The sequence below is a fragment of the Canis aureus genome, chromosome 20 (assembly GCF_053574225.1).
Source record: "Canis aureus isolate CA01 chromosome 20, VMU_Caureus_v.1.0, whole genome shotgun sequence".
NCBI lineage: Eukaryota > Metazoa > Chordata > Mammalia > Carnivora > Canidae > Canis > Canis aureus.
Genome location: NC_135630.1, coordinates 50,615,482 through 50,636,485, shown reverse-complemented (window position 1 = coordinate 50,636,485; position 21,004 = coordinate 50,615,482). Strand labels below are relative to the sequence as shown.

Sequence of the window (21,004 nt, the reverse complement as noted above, 5' to 3'; positions counted from 1 at the left end):
TAATGTTGAGTCTTGAAAAGAAAATGTTGGAAAAAGGGTATTTTTTTCCATTAAACTTATTTTTGAACTTTCATTAAATTTGCTTTAATTCTTTTACCCTCTAGGCAATATACCCAGTGTTTATTTCCATTATATTGAAAATTCTAAAAATATTTAATCCTAGTCAATGATAAGTCATCTCAGAGCTTGGATACGGAGTAGCAGTCCCCTACAAGTGGTGGGAGGAAAGTAGTCCCAACTGAACCACCAGAGGAAGGACCACCAAGGAGAGATGAAAACAAAGCAAATGGGGTGAGTTTCCCAAAAGGCCACAATGGGAACTCCAGCCATGGTCCAGGAGACAAAGGGAACAAAGACAACTAGAAGGAGCCAGATAGGAAAGACAGCAAAAAGGATCAAGACTCCCAATCTGCACCTGAGCCAAAGAAATCTGAAGAAAATCCAGCTTCCAAGTTCAGTTCTGCAAGCAAATATGCTGTTTTCTCCATCGCTGACGAAGATGAGAACAAGGGAGATTACACTGAATAGACTCCTGCATACTGTGCTTTCTCCTTCTCTCTCCTCCATGGAACATTTGAAAGCAAATCAAACATCTATCCAGACAAGACAATGAAGCTTACCCTTTCCTGGAGACCTTTCTTAACTTTAAAAAATAAGAAAAGAAGAAAGAAAGAAAGAAAGAAAGAAAGAAAGAAAGAAAGAAAGAAAGAAAGAAAGAAAGAAAGAAAGAAAGAAAGAAGAAGGAAAAAGAAAGAAAGAAAGAAAAAGAAAAAAAAGAATTCACCTGTTGGGTTTTTCTGGTTAGCTTTTTACTGTGCCCCTTCCCCAACTTCCTTCTGAAGAAGATAGACAAATTGTTGAGTTTCATTTTTCTAGAAGTAATTGGCACAATGTGAAATATTTGATCATTTCTTATGCTTCACTCTCCTGTTCCTCTGCTCTGCTAGAAGGTAACTTGTACCTAGACTAAATGTTTTGAATATCTAAGGAGGTATTTGTTCTCATTTCTGACCCTTTACAGCATTACTACAGATGCAACACAGTTGTGGCATTTTGGACATTTCTTTACCCACAGCTCTGTGCTTTTGATTTCAAGTCTCAGCTCATGCCATGAGATTGAAAAAACTTTTTAATAAATGTCATTGAATACCTAGGGGCACAAATAAAATTGTCACAAATGTAAGAAGTGCTAGAGGTCTGCAGGATCATTTCTACATGAAATCTGAGACTCAGGCGGAGACTTTATTCTTCCTTTGAATGTATACTTAGTGCCATGCACTAGGCTGAGCACATTAGATAATCCTATATCTGAGAAACATGGGTTAAGCTATCACCAAAGGCAGTCAAGCAAGGAGGAAGAACAGGCAGGTAGGGCATGAGGAAAATGCCAATCAGCCTGAAGTCTAGGGAGGAAAAGGAGAACCAGGCCTTGGCAGTTTGTAAATATGTGGCAGTGGTGCATGACTTCTTCCTTCACATGGAAAACTCCGGTGGTGAGCAGTGGGTGTGCAGGGTCACTAGGTCCTCTGACACCACCACCCCTTATCCCCAAAATGCGGAGCTGGGCTTGTGATTTACAAGCTCTGATAATTCCTTAGACTAACTCTCTTTTGATGCTTTAGCCTTGGCCACAGTGTTCATTTCCTGTGTGTAGCCCTGGCAGGGATAACAAGCATATACTTCTCTAGCTTCTTTCCTTCCCGTCCCACCCCCACCCCCCCGCCCCCATCATCTTCTTTACACTCAGGTGCACTTGAATGCTTTTCCAAAGAAGCTAAAAATTGTCTCCTATATCTCATAGAAGGAGCCACATCAATTATGCCTTTGTTTCAGCATTAGTCATGATTACATCCTTTCTCTACAGCCTTTACTTAATTTGAAATTTAAATTGATTATCGTCATTTTCAATATTAGCAATAGACTATATTCTCTTGCTTATAATTAATAGTGTACAAATATGCCACAAGTGAATTGAATTTAATATATCTGTCCCATGACCTGGGGCAAATGTGTTGATCAGCATCTCCTTTCGAGAGAGCAGCTGTCCTCAGTCCTAAGCCAAGGTGACATTTAGCATCTGTGGACTCCTTTATCGACAGTCTCAGAAGAGTGGCCCCAGATTGAATCAGCTTTAACTGCTGTTTCCATTTAAGATACACTGAGTTATATTGGCAAACCAAGGTGGCAGGAGCTGATGCCTCCACTAAGTGTAGCACCTGGTATTTGAATAACACAGGATTTCTGCCACTGAATCAGTCAATTCAGCATCACCGATCAGCTAGAAATGCTCTAGAGGAAAGTATTTATTTTCCGCCATAAACAGCACTATTTGGTATAACAACAATCATTCAACAACAATCACTGCCATTACCCATCCCATCACATTTGACTTTTCACCGACTCAAAAAGAAAAGAAAGATTGTCCGAGTCCAAAATAACATTAATATGCAGTTAATAAATAGTTACAAATTAGTTAAGAGAAAATTGCTTTCTGGGATATTAAGATAGAAGAGGTCATTTGAGGTTAGTACTGGCCAGAGGTTAATTTTTATTGACATTTATATCCTACCTCTGAGCTTTAAGAAAATAAAAATGGATCAAATCAGGTCAAGCAAGTACAAATGAGAAGATATTGCTGAGAACTAAAACTGCGTGAGCACCTAAACACCTAAACCCAAATTAAACACCAGCCACTCTGAATTGCAACCCCACCTGGGAATCACGCTGGGGGAGAAAATACAGAGGGTTTATTTAGAAAGTCTTGGCAGTAGGAAAGTGGGGGGGGGGAAGCCTCAAGATTGCTAATTTATTTTGCTAAGGAGCTCATCAAGGCTACTAGACACAGGAAGGATTTCAGACTGTCTCATAAAGTGGCTTACAATCAATTGCAGAGCTAGACATATTAGTCTAGAATCAAAACATTATTGCTTTTAGTCATTGAACATAACTGAGCACAGCATGCTATAGAAAGATTGCAGGCCGCCAAAACCACTTGGCTTTAGCAGATTTTTCAGCTTTTTGCAAATGACAAAAACATAGGCAGAGCAGTGGCCTTCCTTTCAAGCAACTTCCTGTCAGAGGATCACCTTAAATTGCAACTTAAAACTTTGTTGCTGATATGGTTTATTTTCCTCTTGATCCTTCCAGAAACTCTCCTTTATTACTTTAAATGATGTATTTCTCACCAAGCATCGTATTCATACTGGAGTTCTAGCATTAAAACAAAGTCATTTCCCTGGGGAGGGACAGGGGGAACATATATATTGTCACTTTTGCAAAAGAAATTTTCATTAAAACACTAGCATCTGTGAGTCTCAAAAGTGAAATAAAATATAAAGCTTGCAAAGGCATAAAAATACCTGTTCTTCAAATTATAGGACTTAAGCACTACAATTTTGCTGCTGAGGCTGTTGAACATTTTAAGGAGTGCTTCTAATCCCCTTTATAGCTCTGTGCTGAATGCACAAACACTGTTTTCTGGTGAGAGAGTGATCTTACAAGTGTTAAAAAAAAAAAAAAAAAAGTGTTGGCCTTTGCAAGGTTATGGAGAACCCCCTGACCTTCTTTCCTTATTCTGTGTTCTACCCAGAGATGTGTGCTTTACCAACACTGGTTGAGGAATTGTGTGTATTTCTAACCCAGATCCCCATCACCAGACGTGAGCTCCTGAGTTCCACCTGAATTCAGATTCCTTGACTTTGACTATCAAACAAATAGCACCTGGCTAGCTCTCCAGCCCAGTACACAAAGTAAACTTTCTACATTGTTGGTAAGCTATTTTAGAAACAGCCGTCTTTGACGCAAGAACTAGTTCTCTGCTGTACTTGAGGTAGGCTCTTTTCTTATAAGTGAAGAAAGCATGGAAACTGCTTTGTTCATTGTGAGACAAACAGGAATATTTCCGAAATAATCTACTTGTCCATTTTGGTGGACTATTACAGGAGTGGCATTCCAGAAACAAATTTGGGTCATGCTAGTCCAATATATTCTATTGCACTAAAGCTTTGGTGAAGAAATGCCTTAAAAAAAGATCTAAAACAAAAAATCATAATAGTCAAAATGCCTTAGTTATCTTGGAATTATTTGTGTTGAGATGTCTAGCTGCTTCTCTAAGTCAAATGTTTTTGTTTCTGTTTTTAAATCAGTCTTCTATGCGTCTGTGCCCATGACACTATTCTGCATACTTCTAATCTTATTTTGATTTAGGAAAGCAAACCTGCATTTCACCCTCTGCTAATATTCTGGATGATTGGAGCTCTATCCTACTCAGTCTGAAAGTAGTTCTCACTTTGCTGCAATTCTTTTAAAACCTGAATACTTACAAAAGAATGTAACTGCCTAGGAAAATAAGCTGCTTCTAGATTAATTTAAAAACAATTGCCATGGAAGCAAAGGAAGCAACACCACTTATTAAGAGAATACATCATGTTTTGAGTAGTAGTCATCATTAGCAATAACATTCATCAATCTATCCATCAGTTCATGCAACAGATGCCTATTAGGAACAATTTCTCATTTAGTGGTTCCAAATACAGCTGAGAGAAACTTAGATGCAAGAAAACAAAGTTCATATGCCTTAGTGTAGTTATTCACACTAAGAGTTAAGCTACTTTTGGTCTAATTTTTTTCTCTTTCTCCTGACTTTATTCAAATTATTGATGATTCTGTAAGTTCATAATGGTACTTGCAGACCAAAGAATGAGGAAAAGAACCTGGAGTAAGCTCAAGGGAGTGACAGTAGGGAGGCTATAGCACTCCACCGACAAATGTTACTGCTCGATGTTTAAGACAGCAAATCAGGTAGGAAATCACCATGACTAAATAATGTCTGGGCACCAAATTTCTATAGTCTATGGTGCCAGGATGGGAAAAGACATAGCATATAGCTGATTGATAACTTGATTGATCTTTAAACATAGAATAAGACTAATAAAATTATCATTTATAAATATATCACTAAAAATAGTTTCACCCAATGACTTATAAGAATATAAATATGTTTATTTGAAATATAAAAATAGAATGAAAAGGAATATATTGTGACATCTCATTCTATTCGATTTAAAATTAAATGTTATTTGGGTGGCTTTATTCTAGCAATTTGGCAATTTACTAAGGTAATAAAAGAATTCATTTTAACTAATAACTGCTCACAAAAAGGCTTTCTACATTACAGCTGAGTTTTATTGAATTTGAACCTGGTCTGGCATTAACATTGCTGTTTAACTGATATAGCATTTATTATGCTATATTCTACTCATTGCTTGAACATTAGCCCTACCATTTCCTCAAATGCACTTTAGAGAAGTATTTAAAGAAGTGTTCACTTGCATAAAATGTATGTTTATTTCATGAATAACTTTATCATTGAATTAAAACTATATTTTAAAATATACACAAGCTTAATGACTTGGCTATTTTGCAGACTGATCTTTGGACCTCAAGAAGATTCAGAATCAATTAAAAGCTGGATTAGAGTTAGCCTCTTTTTAGAACTCATCACTTCTCTTTCATGCCTAGAAAGACTTTACAAAAATTAATAGTAAACATTTTTAAAAGAGTGTTAATGGTAAGATTTATTTTTATGTTCAAATGGAATTAAGTTAATACCTGTCTATGTGTGTACCACAATACCTTGAGGACATATACTAATAACAATAGTTAACACCACTTATTATGGGCAAGCAACTGTTATAGATGATCTCATTTAATCGTAATTATATCATAATGAAGTAGGTTCCATTATTTCCATTTACAAGTGACAGCAATAATATATAAAGACAGGCCATTGGTAGCTTGCTCAGGATAACAGCCAATTGCTTTGCGCTATGTGATTTATATTTGGTACAATCATAATGTATGATTATATCATAATGTATGATTATACCAATAATAACTTGGTGGTTTCATTTTTAAGTAACATTTCATTAAATGAAAATGTTATTTAGGTAGTAACCACTTGTATGATTCCCAGGAATCTTAAATTTTCTGTTTACAAATTTTCTGACTTCCAATTGGCATCATATTGAAAATTAACGTTCCCAGAGAAAGTTACTTTTGACATTAATTATAATAAATTAAAAATAAACACCATCCATATGCATTTGGTTTTTAAGTGAATTTGGCAGTCCTAACTTTTTGTGTGGGTGTGGTAAGCAATCTTATATATCCTATGAATTCAAAGGAGCTAATTAGAGTTCATTTTTTTTCCCCAGAGTTCCAAAAGTATGTGAATATATGTGTGTGTTAGCTACATTTAAAATGTAAATGCTCTTGGAGTGTCTGGATGGTTTATTTGGTTAAGCAGCTAACTCATGATTTCCACTCAGGTTATGATCATGGGATTGTGGGATCAAACATCAGGTCAGGCTCCCCACTCAGCGAGGAGTCTGCTTTAGATGCTCTCTCTCCCTTTGCTCCTTCCCCACTTGTGTGCACAGGCATGTACTTTCTCTGTCTCAAATAAATCTTAAAAAAAATAAAATGCAAATGCTCTTGAGACATAGTTGGCTTAGAGTCACATTGAGCTCTATCTGATAATGGGTGGATCAGGTTTTTAAATGAAGGAAAGGTGAACTGAGTAATATGTCCCTTGGTATCTGGATGGGAAGGTCTCAGGGAGAATCAGAAAACCATGAGTTTAGTGACTGAGAGACAGGAAGAACTTTTGTAGATTTTATATTCTTATCTAAATTTGACACCTATGTCAAGGAGAATCTTAATTTAAAGCTTCCAAGGTATTGTGAGGTATCGCAAGGAACTCAATGGAGATCAGAGCTCCACCAAATCCAGGGACAAGAGCAGGGGCAGCTATTCTCTGTCTGGGTCCTGCTCTCTTACAGTCATTCTTGCTGTATCTTACTTTCTCTCCACCTGTTCTTTCCTCTGCTTTTTTTCTACAGTTCGGCTTCATCTGACTTACTCTGCATGTCGGTCTCCTTCTGGACATTTGATAACCAAACTAATCCGTCCAGCCAAATTCATCATTGGTTTAGTCCAGTTACTTCATCTCTCTTGGTTCCAACTTCAATATTCCTTGGAAAGAGTTAGTTAGGGTCAGGTGTATACTACTTGCCAAATCAGCTATGGCTGGGTTGTCACACTATACATGGGTGGGTAGTGCCAGGGACCACCCAAGGAGATTGGGATGCTGAAGCATTTCAGTGCAGTTTATTGTTGGTGTTAATGTCTAGATAAAATCAGAGGAATACATGAGATGGTAAAATTTGGATAATTGACAGACAGGGTAATTGTCCTAAAGACCAGAGATGAAAGGTTAAGAATAATTCCTAAGTCATCCTGGCAACGACAGTCAAGTAGATCAAGTAGGTATAAATATGGCATAAAATATAGATTTCCCAGGTTACTCCTGAAACTTAATGTGACAGAAAATTTAATGACAAAAATCGATATAATAGAATTATTTTTCCTGACTTTGCTGGTAGTTTATTGATATAGATGAAAGTGATCATTAGATCAAGTCAGCTTACCAACGCAAAGCTCTCAAATGAGTCTCCAATTGTTCTGTTCATAGCTATATTCAAAGATGACTTCTAGATTAATTCTGCAACCTCTAAAATCTGTGTTTGTGATTCTCAGCTTGAGCTAGAAAGTTTTTTTAACATTTTATTTTTTCTTTTATATCTAAACCTATGACTTTAAATAATTCCCGATTAAGCCTTATTCTAGAAAGCGTAAGTATTTATAATAGTGATCTTTTTGCACTGTGCTCAGTGGAGAGCCTGCTTCTCCCTCTCCCTCTGCCTCTGGTCCTTCCTGCACCCGTACTCTCTAAAATAAATAAAATATTTTTAAAAAGTAGTCCAGAAATTGTATCAGTTATTTTATTATTTTAAAATAGTTCCTTAAAAATGTGTGTGTAGCTCTTACATGAGCCTTGGGTGAGTTCAACAACTCCTGCTCTGCCCTGAGGGCCTGTTATTCCTGAAGACAGAACCCAGCTCCTCCTGCTGGTTATTTGACCCCTGTGAAGAGTAGCCTGTGAAAAGGTGGTCTTTCTGGCATCTTGATAAGATCTGTGTTGTATGTTGTTCCTATGATATTATCAATAAAACAAGGTGTTAGAGAAACTGGGAGCTGATATACTTTATATTTTAGATAACATTTTATTGAGTGGGGATGGTTTATTCTGAGAAATATCTGCAAAACAGGTCAAAAAATGGTTCTTTTTTTTTTTGTCCTTTACCTTCACATTTTATTGAGGCTGAAAGTTACCTGAACTACCAATCCAGTTAGATCATACTTTTTCCTCCATATTTCAAAATCCCTGGTTGAAGCAACACAAAGATTTCTATAAATGAAAAAAAAAAAAGCCTCTCACAAATGTTGGAATACTTTCATTTTATAATTTAAAAATAAGTTAATGTAAAATTTGGCACCTAGAACAATATACATCACTTCGTTGGATTTCAGTAAATACCTGTTGAGTGAATCAGCCAGGCTCCCTCTTATACTTTTAGGGCATTTTACACCTGCCTCTATCATAGCATTCATATCATTGCATAATGATCAGATGTTCCCATGTTTGTCACCATAGCTAGGCTGCAACTTGGTTCATTTCTATACCCTCAGATTATAACAAAGTGCCTAACACATGGCAGACACTGAATAAATATTTTTTCACTAAAGGACATCAAACAAACGAAAAACCTTATATTTTCAGTATCAGTGCTGACACTACTAACTTCCCATGAGTGGCCTATGGTAATTGTAGATGTGCCTCCAGAGACTTCATTCATTTGATAGAATGAAATAGGATCCAGTATTATAAACATTTAAGCAGCGATTGGAATTAAATATTAGTATAATTGATTAATGGATTATAATGGAGGTGATTAATCATAGGTCCTTTAATTTTTTAAGGTTATGAGGATTTTAGATAATGTATACTTTTCTTAGCCTAATAGGATATTAGGAAGCAATATCAAAGAATTGAAAAATCATAATCTAAATGCTTTTCCTGTTAACAACTCCAGGGATCAGCTAGGATGGTTTTCAGTTTAAGAATTTGAGACATAAGGAATGTAACAGATTTTTTTTCCAGTCTGCCAGAGGAAACTTGCTTCTGGCAGTTGGTCTAATGGAAAGCTCACCACTCTAGGAATTGAGCTGTGGTATTGGGTTAGCGTTGTCATTGCTTATTGGCTATAGATAATTCATTTAGTTGGACTCTAGAAGTATTTTCTGAAACTTACTACATACCTTGTGTAGTGCTACGTGCTAAACACACAAAGATGAATGAGACAGTCTATCTTTTGCATTTTGTCATCTGCCTTCTTGAAGGATGTGAGCATTTTAAAATGGTGGAGAAGAAAATCCACCTAAAACATATAGCATGAGCAAAGCCATTAAGGCTTCAAATTGTCCTCATTTGTTCCTCAGTGTTGGAATAGAATAAATATTCCATTGAGAATGGAATGCAGAACACATGTGAAAAAATTGTATTGTAGTTAAGTGCAATAGCATGAAAGATCGTGAGAGTTATTTTTTTTTTTTTTAAGATTTTATTTATTTATTCATGAGAGACCCAGGAAGAGAGAGGCTGAGACACAGAGAGAAGCAGGCTCCTCACAGGGAGCCTCATGTGGGATTCAATCCCAGGACCCTGGGATCCCGCCCTGAGTGAAAGGCAGACGCTCAACTGCTGAGCCACCCAGGCATCCCCCTGAGAGTTATTCTTAAGATTTTGGACTTTATTCATTCAAGCACACTTAAATTTCAATACAACTATTTGCTGATAGATAGATAGATAGGTAGATAGATAGATATAGATAGATATAGATATAGATTTTTTTTTGTCCAGGTGAACTTCTTTCCTTTCTCAGTTTTTTTTTTTTTTTTTTTTTTTAAGATTTTATTTATTCATGAGAGACACAAAGAGAGAGGCAGAGACATAGAAGGAAGAGCAGGCTCCCTTCAGGGAGCCCAATGCAGAACTCGATCCCAGGACTCAGGGACCTACCCTGAGCCGAAGGCAGACGCTCAACCACTGAGCCACCAAGCCACCCAGGCGCCCCCTCAGTCTTCTTCCATCACTGTTAGAGATTCATTCTTTTCTTTTTTTTAACATTTTATTTACTTATTAGAGAGTGAGAGAGGGAGAAGCAGGCTCCATGCAGGAAGCCCAACATGGGACTCGATCCTGCGTCTCCAGGATCACACCTTGGGCTGAAGGCGGCGCTAAACCGCTGGGCCACCAGGGCTGCCCTAGAGATTCATTCTTGCTTGGAAGCATAGGCCATCGTTCAGCTTCCTGAGAACGAATAACCTATTGGCTTGGAGCTGAGTTGTCTCCCTAAAGCTTTGTGACGGCTGAAGGCCCCAGTACCTTGACCCTTGTGCCCCAACCTTCTCTGGCTCTGACCCTTGTCTCAGTTCATTATGACCTCACTGGGGAGATGGCATCTGAGTGGGGTTTGAGGGCAAAGCAGGAGCTCTGTAAATGGAGAGTGAGGGGAAGACTGGTTGAGGCCAGAGGAGTGTTAGAAACAAAGACGAGGCATGAAATCACAAGAGGTGTTACACGACCAACAAAAGGAGGGCAGTGTTTGCCAGGAGGAGGAAGGAGACGGCAAACAGAGTTTGTCATGAGTCCTGCAGAGCCCCCCAAGGAGTCTGGACTCGATTTGGGAGACAGGTAAGGGACAAAGAGTCCCTTTTAATATCTTTAATTTTTTTTTACTGAAGTATAGTTGACATATTAGTATCTGGTATACAACGTAATGACTTGACACTTCTGTACTCAGTGCTCACCATCATAAGTGTAGTTACCATGTGTCACCATACAACATTATCACAGTATTATCGGCTATATTCTCTATGCTATACCCTCTTTGTATGACTTTTTTATTTTACAAATGGAATTTTGTACCTTTTCATCCTCTTCACCAATTTCACCCATCCCTCACCCCTCTTTTGTCTCGCAACCACCAGTTCTATATTTGAGTCTGTTTCTGTTTCTTTTTGGTTGTTTGTTTTGTTCCTTAGACTTTCAGTTCTATATTTGAGTCTGTTTCTGTTTTTTGTTTGTTCCTTAGACTTTCAGATTTCACATTAAAGGAAATCATATGGTATTTGTCTTTCTCTGTCTGACTTACTTCATCTGGCATAGTACCTTCTGGATCTATCCATGTTGTCCATTACTGCTAAGTTAAAAAAATGAAGCTAACAGGTAGGTTGGGAGAGATTGTAATATGCCTTGAATGCTAGTCATATTGTTTAGGTAGCCAGCAAGTATTTTAAGAACAGACATGTCATGATTAGCTCAGCAGAACTGTGATAAATATGGAGGGAGGCATAAAAGCATGGAATCTGGAGACAAATAGACTTCCATTTCAGTTCCTGCTTCACTGCTTACAAGATGTGTAGCCTTGGAAAAGATGCTTCAGTTCTCCAAAATTTTGTATCTCGTCTGTGACATAAAGATAACATTTGAGTTAATGAATAGTGCCTGGCACACAGTGAGCACTAAATGGCAGCTATAAAGTTATTCTTAAAGGGAATTGGTGGAAGAACTTTACAGAAGTAGCATTGCCACAATGTGTTAGTTAAATGAATTTGAGGAGGAAAAACAATCCTTTAAACACCACCCAAATGTAAAGGCAGAGCGTCCTAACTTCCAGATTTGTCCAGGACTCAGGAGGTTCTTAAGACATAGATCATTTAGTGCTAAAACTGGGAAATGTCAGGTAGAATGGAAGGGATAATAACCCTGTATAAGGGGCTTTCCTCACATCAACTCTATGAAGAAATCTGATTATTCATAATAAACAGTAGAAATTGGGGTTCAAGCTCAGGTTTTCATGATTATAGAGGGCAAAGAATATGTTTAAATATAGTAGTTCCAGAGTCAAACTACCTATTTAAATACTGGCACAACCATCTGCCATAAATATGGCTTTCAGAATGTTGACCACTATGCCTTGGTTGTCCCTGTAAAATGAAGTTATTAATGCATTTATGCATTTTCTCATAAGTTGATGTAAGAATTAAATGAAATAGTACATAGAAGCAGCTTATATTGGTGCTTGCATCTGGTAAACTACCAAAAGAGCACATGCTATGGTTAAACAATGTATACCCTTCCACATAACCAGTATACTCCATAATATGCAGCTTTAAAATGAAAGAGTATAAGGGGCTCAATTTTATGTCCTTTGAGTTTGACTCATCAGAGGGTATTCAGTGATTATGTCTAATAGGCAACTGAGAACATGAATTTGGAGCTCAAAGGGCCAGAGATCATATAGGGATCTAGTCCATTACACTAGATAATGGTTAATGATGTGGTAAGACATGGGTGGATCCTTATAGAGAAAGGCGTGTGGTGAGAAGAGGCTACTGACAGGACAGTAATGATGTTGGGAAGAAAATATCAATTAGATAATTTCAGGCATCGAGTCTGGGATGACTACTAAGCTTATTTTTAACAGGGAGATAAAATGCAAGCTCAATATGCATTATGCATGTTATATAACGCCTAGGGGATGAAGAGGTGGGCTGCAACTGGGTAGCAGTAGGGAACAAGAAGCAATTGAACTTACATGGTTCTCTAAGGGGTTTAAGAAAAGTTTAAAGCTTAAATTTCAGATTCAAGTACCCTGGAGGGTTTTATGTGTTACACTGAATAAAATGAATTAGATAATGAAAGTATACATACTTCTTTGATAATTCAGAAGGCACTTCAAAACATTGTATTGTGTTTCAAGTTGATTTTTTTTTTAAAAAACCACTGTTATAACTTTAGAAGTTCTGGTTAATAAAGCATTTTAACTGATGCCATTTTGAATAAGAGAAAAGTTAGTAAATGCAACAGAACAGAAACACAATGGAATAAAATCCCGACACGTCACGGCACTACACGTACTTTCAAAAATATTCCTGATCTAAGCATTAATGCAAATAAGTTATTCACCAAGAACATTATATTAACAATTCTTTGAGTTCACCATTTTTCATTTTCTCTCATCAAAATGGACTACTTAACTTGGCTTCTTTTTCACTGAGCCTGAATGTCTGCCAGTAAGCTATGTGTAAAATCTCTCATCAGAATCACTGAAGAACTGGAAGGAATTGGCAAAATATGAAGGAGGAAATGTTAAGTGATAGAATAGGAGTGGCAACTTCAAATATCCTTTGTAACAAAGAATTTTCATACATCAGAGTATAGCAGGATAGCTTAGGAAAAATTATTTGAGGAAATTGAGTTACTCCCCAAAACCAACATAACCAGCTCATTTACAAGTGAGCAAGGTGTGAAGCCAGTATCACCCCATTCCGTGCACCCTGGTTTATTCTACGCACGTCTTCAGCAACACCACTGGGGAAAGTGCCAAATGGGAGAATGTGATTCAGGATGAGATGATCTTAGTTGATTTTTCTGGCTGCCGAATTCATTTCAGGAGACCCAAGACAGGGTTTGGTGTGTGGGAGTTGAATGAAAGGGCTTCAAAATTAAAAATAATATCTCTCTGAAACTCAGAGAGCGAGCCAGCAAACCAAAGTGCCTTGGCACGCATCCATAATGGTGTTCTGTCTGTATTGGGAGTAGTGCAAATCATCGCTGAGTTGAACGATGTTCCTGTGAAAGTTTTAATTTCATAAGGAAGAGAATTACCCATAATCATTGTGTTATTAATACATAAAAACAGACTAACATGAGCCATAGATTAACCATTGCTTTTTAATTTAACACCCTGGAGAGGGAACGCCAGGTAATTATGCTTTATCACTGAACAGTAAGCACAGATATTTGTCTTTCGTGGATGTCTTTGTAACAGCTTGCAAAATCTTTAGCCAAGAGGTCCCTTTTCTAACACCTTACGTGCTATAGTATGATAGTCTGTCCTTACGTTGGGTATGATAGCTGCTTATTTATACTCTTCTAATTTTCAAAAGCCTAAGGGCAAAGATGACTTTTACTGAAAATCATAAGTAATTGTACTTATTTGAGGACATATAAGAAACATTCAGGACTACTTAGCACAGATGTTGAAAATGTTCTGTTTATCCTATTATGTATAATCAGATTAACCTTTCCTTTTGTGCTATAATTATTACACAAAATGGCAAGGTTCATTTGGTGAGACAGGGTTTTCTTTTAATGAGCTCACTTATGTAGATCTCTTGATTAAAGGAGAAATAAGAGAAATGGGAGCAATTAGTTTTTTGCCTGCCCAAGTTCTGCTAATTTGAATCAGCTAAAATTAGAGACGGGCTCAAGTGGTTTGCTTTGAACCTTAGATCACTCTCTTTATAGTTCCACAACTAACACTGTAGTTTTGCCCATAATACTTTAACCTGTATTACTGAACATTCATTTCCAAACTGGACATTTTGCTTGACTTTTCTTTTCAATAATCCATCTTACAAACAGTTTCCTGGAACAATCTGCTTAAAATATTTCTGAGTATATAACACTTCTCAAAAAACCTTTGACGGTTTCCTACTAATATATGAATTATAAATGTCTCACCTGGCAGTTAGACCTGCATATGGCAAATTCAGACTTTTCCAGAGGTTACCAATTAGCAGCCAAAGCCATCAGTCTTTGGCAAGTGTAATTCGTTTGATGTACAGAGTGGTTTTTAAAATGTTGAAAATCAGAAGAGATCTCATTTTTTAAAAAAGCACGTATTCTGGCAATATTGTTACCCGTTTCAATGAAACAATAGTCATCACTGGGAGTTTACGGTCTCCTTTACTCAGGGGAGTAGGCCATCTAGCTTGCCATAACCTCATACTCTTTCTGCCTTATACCTGGCCCACTTGACTCACATCACCTGCCTGTAGGAACTGTGATTTGCAACCCCCGACATTTACTGTTCTCCTACAAGAACCATCATTAAGCCACATTGATCTTGGCCTGTCCGTCCCTATCTCCGTGCCGTTCTGCTGTGTTGCTCACCTAATGTCTTTGTTAATATATACCATCATTTTAACACCCCTTCCAAGTTCTTCTGTACAAGAACTATTTTTTCTGTCCTCAAGGATTATGCCTGCCTTGACCTTTCACATTTCACGTTGTCTTTGGTCATAGAACTCATTTGGCTTTGGATCGTGAAAGCAGCCTAATTCCTAATTTTCTATGTATGGTTTACTTCCCCAAATACATTATAAGCTACTTGATGATTGGGGCAATTTATCTTTTTATAAATCCAGGTAAGGTACCAAATTATATAAATAATAGGCATTCAATAAATGTTGAAAATTGAACTATACTAGGTATTCTGAATACTAGAAATCTAATTAAAAAAAACATTGCCTTTTCGAACATTACAGTCTAGCATGGAAAGACTATCTTACATGGTGAAAATTATAGGGCAATGTAATATGAAGGAGACTGTAGATTATTTTTTAAAATATTATTTATTAAATACCTAGCTTCCAGGCCCTGCTGTAAGTATTTTTCTTGAATTAATGCCTATAATTGGGATACCTGGGTGGCTCAGTGGTTTAGTGCCTGCCTTTGGCCCAGGGTGTGATCCTGCAGTCCTGGGATCTAGTCCCACGTCAGGCTGCCTGCATGGAGCCTGCTTCTCCCTCTACCTGTGTCTCTGCCATTCTCTCTCTCTCTGTATCTCTCCTGAACAAATAAATAATTTTTTTTAAATGCCTGTAATCCTCACAATTCAGTGAGGCATGTTCTTAGGGAATTCAAGAGTATAGATACTTTCATAAGGATGTCAAGGTTACAAGTGATAGAATCAGGATGTGAACCTGGACTCTATAAGTGAAGGGGAATAAGAATGGAGTGAATTATTTGTACTGTGACTCCAAAGTGGTGGCGTCCTAGAAATGGTGGCATGTGGATTTTCTCTTGTGATAGAATCCATCACATAGAGAAGGGTAAAGCACACCAGGGTATAGTGTGGACAATAAAATTAATTTTTAAAGATTGTGTTTATTTATTTGACAGAAAGCACAAGCATGGGAAAGTAGGAGTAGGAGGGGGGAGAAGCAGACTCCCCATTGAGCAGGGAGCCTGATGTGGGCTCGATCTCAAATCCCTAGGATCATGATTTGAGCCAATGGCAGATGTTTAACTGACTGAGCCACTCAGGTACCCTGACGTCAAAATTTCAATCTTAGCTGCTGATGCCATGACTAGGAAAGTTGGGAGGAGGAGAAGGTTTGAAACAGTAGGAGTTAGGGAGTACACTTTGTAAATGCATCTCAGATACCTTATTAGATTTTTTTCTTCTTTTATTCTCAATGGCTCAAATGGAACCCATAACTCCCTGAGAAAATTCTAATTCTTTTGGCATCAGGCACAAGTTCTCCTTAAAAGCTATTAGACTCTCTCTATCAGTTAGTTTTATTTTCGTGTCCAAACCCTTTGCAGTGTTCTCTAAGTACCCGTGTTCACATGTTGGTAACTCCAGAATCTATCTTAATAGTGTTCTGTATCACACAACCGATAATACACTTATTTTATTTACTCCCATTATGAAGTCTGTTGCCAGTATTTCAAGAGTTTTTCACCAGCTTTACGGTTGTCAGACCCCCGGAAGAAGAGACTGTCTTTCCTTGTTATGGGATATGACCTTAAGAGGTGTGTGAGAGTCAAATGTCTGAAAGTTTAGTAATAGACTTCTATAAGGGGATTTGGCAAACAAAAACTATCTCAAGCTATGGTATAATTTTACCATATGTATGTGCATCATGTCTTAGATTAAAATAAAAATTAGAATACATTTCTGAAGAATTTTTAGCTCAATGTATTCTTTTAGGCCACTTGAGGTTGCAATTTTGGGAAAAAATAAATTTTAACATCAAAGATAATGCTTCCTCCATGTTTTCCTTTATTTGTTGGTTGAATATTTTCAGAGCACATGCTCTGTGATAAGTGCTGCTTTAGGCACTGGGAATATGGAATTGAATAGAATAGACAGGTTATCTGGGCTTATGAGTTTACAGTCCACTGGTGAAGACAGGCAACAAATACTAGCCTTTGCAAGGGACTTGAGTAGAATGTTGCAATAATGTTGACGGTGATGATATCTTTCTGTTGTTTTTTAATATCAGTAGAAATTTAATAACTGCTATTTTTCTTGATTAACATTTCCCTAGCAAGCTGTGTTCTTATCAAAAGTTAGATGGACGAGAGTAGTTTACCTTTAGGTTGCAGGGAAATCATGTTTAAAGCAATAACTTCAAAGTTCTCTTTAGTTCTTCACATACTAAACCACACATGTAGACCCAAACATCAGTTGCATATAGTTCCACAATATTATGTGTATTCTTTGGTTTACTGTTTTTCTTGGCAGTTTCCATAACGTACAATAAATTAATGTCAAAGAAATGTGCACTGGAGACTAAGAATATTCTTTATCCGGCCTGCCTAATAATGCTATCTTTGCTTTAGTTTTTGCCATCCCTAGTGTCAACAGTTTCATTTTTCTATTTGTAACATTTATAGAATGCAACTAAGTTCAAAATACAACAAATATCCATATTCTTGCCAAAAAAAAAAAAAAAAAACGCTACTAAAGATGCCACTTAAAAATCTGACATTACTGAGTACATGCCAAGCACTATGCAACAGAAAATTATATAACATCTTTAAAACAGGAAATTTTGACTGGTAGACCATACCAGCATGCAAAACCATAACTTAGCACCAGAGAGGTGATCTAGGGTTGTAGCAGATTGCAGGCTAACTATTTTTTAAAAATCAAAAGTAGTTTGTCTTGGGGTTAGAAACAAAACAAGCTAAAAATAAACATGAACATTAAATTAAGCAGCTCCAAATTGTAATCCTGACTCTCTCTTTGTACCTTTGAGTCATCAACCTTTAGGTTTACTATTAATATCATAAATGATGTGGATATTAAACAAATTAGAGCTTTTGGCAAAGAAACTATCATGTAGCGAATGCTGATAGTTTCCCTTACCTTTGGCCTGTGCTTTGCCCCTCACCCTCAACACCATGCATATTAAAATCAGCAAGGGGACTTAAAATACTGCCAAGAACCTACCCAAAGCAATCAGTCTCCAGGGATAGGGCCCGAATGAGTCTGCTTTATAGCTCCCCAGGTGATTCTGATGTGCAGCCAGGCTTGGGAAGTACTGTTCTTTCTCTCTTCTTTCCTATGAATAGGATTTAGGGTATGTACAGAGAAGCCTCTTCTCTTCCTGTGACTTGCATAGGACTTTGATGAAGGAAAGGAGAAGCAAGTGAATTATCTCTGCTGTCCCCAATAACAGCTTCTATCTTTATATGTAGCACGACCTCTAATGTCTCATCGTATGGATTTGGAACACATGCATCAAAATAACTCTGGGTTCTAGTGAAAAGTACAAAGGATTGAGCCCAGCCCCAGATCTCCTGAATCAGAATTTCAGTATGAGTGGTGTGGGTGCAGAAATCCCTTTTTTTTTTTTAATTAAGCACCTTAGAGAATTTCATGCACCTAAACTTTGTGATTCACTCTTGCAAGTTAATGCCCTAAGCTTTTTTGAGTAATTTCTTTTCTTTTCTTTCTCAAATTTTCCTAACCTGGAAAAGATCTGTTGTGTGGGCACAAACATATTGTGTTTGTTACTGAATACTTTCTAATTAGAATATGATCTAGCTCAGGGAAGTAATCAGAGAAATTAAAGAAAGAGGTTCTTTAGAGTATGGAAATCTTCTAGCTATTAAAGCTCAGAGATAAGTGTATCTAATAAATAAGCCATTTATTATCTGATTGACCTAACTGGTTAAATCTTCAGAAACAAAATTAGATTCAAACATCTTTTTTGTTGTTGTTTTTTCTTTTCTTTTCTTTTTTCTTTTTTTTCTTTTCTTTTCTTTTCTTTTCTTTTCTTTTCTTTTCTTTTCTTTTCTTTTCTTTTTTTTCTTTTTTCTTTTTTTCTTTTCTCTTTTCTTTTCTTTTCTTTTCTTTCTTTTCTTTTCTTTTCTTTTCTTTTCTTTTCTTTTCTTTTCTTTTCTTTTATTCTTTTTTCTTTTCTTTTCTTTCCTGTGTGTATGTAGTATTCTAACAGATTTTATACTAGGTCTCACTTGAAGAGCCAGTGATCCCTTTTGGTTTCTATTTTACCAACATTTTTTTTTTTTTTTTCCAGGAAGGCCTTCCTTGATCTTTGGATTCACAAGGCTAGCTTGCTATAGGTTTTCCAGCACCCGATGCCATGCTCATCATTTCTTATTGTTATCCCTTGTGTAATTGTCTGAACTCCCCACTAGGCAGGGAACTGTGTGAGTACACATTCTCATTTGTCTTGCTCGCCATGGTTTTTCCAGCTCTATGGGGGTTCCAAACCCCATGGAGGCACCCCTTGAGTGAATGAAAACTGCTGTAACCCCCTATGAAAAGTTTGAATGCATTTGAGAATGTAGGCACAAAGTAAGAATGTTTTCATGAGGCTACTGACCTTTAAGCATTTCTGCAGAGAAGCAGCACCTACTCCTCTAAGAGATAAATTATAGTCATTCTATGTAGCAGTATTATACCTCTTCACCACATTTGGTGATGTTCGGGTTTTTGTCATTTAATCTTCTACTGGTTTTGAGTGCCATTTGTAGCCACTTTTATGTAAATTGTACCAATTGTTTCTTGTAGAAGAAAATCCTTAATTCTGTAGTCTTATTGATTCTTGATTTTTTTTTTCCCCAAGCATATTTGATGTTCAGGCAGCTAGAACAAACTGACACAGCCTGAGTTGTGTATACATGCAACATTACCAATAAAGCTTAAGGGATCTAGGAAGTAACCAGGTAGCTAAGCCCTGTATTGCATTACCAATTTTGCTATCATCTTTTATGAGAAACATTTTAATACATTGTTTCTTTTCATATTTCAATTTATTTTTTAAAAGATTTTATTTATTTATTCATGAGAGACACAGAGAGAGAGGCAGCGACACAGGCAGAGGGAGAAGCCCGCTCCCTGAGGGGAGCCCAATGTGGGACTTGATCCTGGGACTTCAGGATCACATCTGCCTGGGCCAAAGGCAGACGCTCAACTGCTGAGTAACCCAGGCATCCCCACATTTCAATTTCTATCCTTACTTTCCAAGACTTTTTTAGGTAACCTATTTTTTAAAATAAATCATCATCCCTAAACACGTGTCAAATGTAACAAGCGTCATATTTACCACCCTTTTCCAGAACACTAAAAGAGCAAATGAGATTGAAGCTAATACCTCTGAGAAAGAAATGCTGGATTAATTCGGTGACTTACTGTGTTTTATGATCCTTAGTTTACATACCATTAGCTAATAGTCCAGCAAGCACACCTTCATTTTTAAGCTTAAGTGTGAGGGCTGACAAATTTTATGCTGATTACTGTATTTATTTTTGGATAACTAAAATAAAGTAAAAAAGAATTGGCCAAGTTGTATTAACTACAAACTTTTAATCTTGAAAGAATGCCATGTTAAATATTTTAATATAACAGTCAAAGTGGAAAACCGTTATGTGTAATGTTTAAGCATGTCGATTACCAAAAAGAAAAAAATATACATATATACTTATTTATAAAACTGGCTGCCTTTGAAAGTAAGAAAGCTTGATCCATGCCAGAATGTTATATCAATCAGTTTTTATTTTTTAGAAGTCTAGTTCTACAACACACACAAAAATTTTTCATAAAATTACTTATTATTGATTTTTTGTCTGAATGTCTCCTTTAATTGCTATTGCCTATTTATTACTGTGCGGTAAACCATTAATTTGTATCTTTGAATATCTCATTCAAATATGACAACAGTCATCCATGTCCCCTCTCAGTTGTTGTGACTAAACCAAGTTATACATATTTAGTTTCTTAATCTTCCCTCATAATTGAATCTCTCCAGCTGCTAAATTATTGAGGTTCCTTCAATTTGTCTGCTAAGAAATGGTGTGTGGGGGGGAATTGATGTATTATGTCTTCATTGTCTTCTTAAATTGCAAAATGAAGATTGAAATTTGACTGTGTACAGCTATATTTTTGGTGAAGTTTCTAGTGTTCAGAGTTCTGAGCTTTCATTTGCCCAC

At 36.8% G+C, this 21,004-nt stretch overlaps 1 protein-coding gene across 9 annotated transcripts in view; it reads left to right on the top strand.

Annotated features, from left to right (window-relative positions):
- The window catches only part of LRP1B (LDL receptor related protein 1B), a 1,828,472-nt gene that overhangs the window by 420,392 nt on the left and 1,387,076 nt on the right, over positions 1–21,004 (top strand). The window contains exon 1 of one of the 9 annotated variants that reach the window (XM_077861565.1): positions 10,420–10,657. The exons of the other annotated variants lie outside the window; for them this stretch is intronic. The gene's annotated coding sequence lies outside the window, so the exon portion shown is untranslated. Of the gene's footprint in view, positions 1–10,419; positions 10,658–21,004 lie in introns of those variants that run through there. 9 annotated transcript variants of the gene reach the window in all.